Raw genomic sequence first — 439 nt, forward strand, 5'->3', positions numbered from 1 at the left:
TAGTGTCAATTTTATTCTCCAGCCTTTTTTTTTAAAAAAAAAGGCTTTTAAGTGTTGACTTCCTTAACACTTTATATTTGCTTTGGCCAGTATGGGGATTGAACCCATGACCTTGGCGTTATTAGCACCATGCTCTGACCAGCTGAGCTAACCAGCCATTCATGTTGTTGACTTTTCATCGGTTTACTAAAAACTTAGATGATCTTGACAAACGTTCTAATGTTCAAAATGAATATGCATAAAAGTGTGTTTTCCCACCTTATTTTATTTTGAAGTGTTGATTTTATTTAGAGGTGTTTATTGTATTTCACAGCCATTTTTATTTTGAAGTTTGTATTTTATTTTTCACCCTTTTGTTATGTAGAAGTGTTGATTTTATTTTTCACCCTTTTATGTAGAAGTGTTGATTTTATTTTTAACCCTTTTGTTATTTAGAAGA

At 31.0% G+C, this 439-nt stretch overlaps 1 non-coding gene across 1 annotated transcript; it reads right to left on the minus strand.

Moving 5' to 3' along the window:
* Positions 1-83: 83 nt before the first annotated feature.
* trnai-aau (transfer RNA isoleucine (anticodon AAU)) lies at positions 84-157 on the minus strand. The gene has a single exon. It is a non-coding gene; the product is annotated as a tRNA-Ile (tRNA).
* Between the last annotated feature and the right edge of the window lie 282 nt (positions 158-439).

This window comes from Poecilia latipinna, unplaced genomic scaffold (assembly GCF_001443285.1).
Source record: "Poecilia latipinna isolate Pla-1442-1.1 unplaced genomic scaffold, P_latipinna-1.0 Scaffold13573, whole genome shotgun sequence".
Lineage (NCBI taxonomy): Eukaryota > Metazoa > Chordata > Actinopteri > Cyprinodontiformes > Poeciliidae > Poecilia > Poecilia latipinna.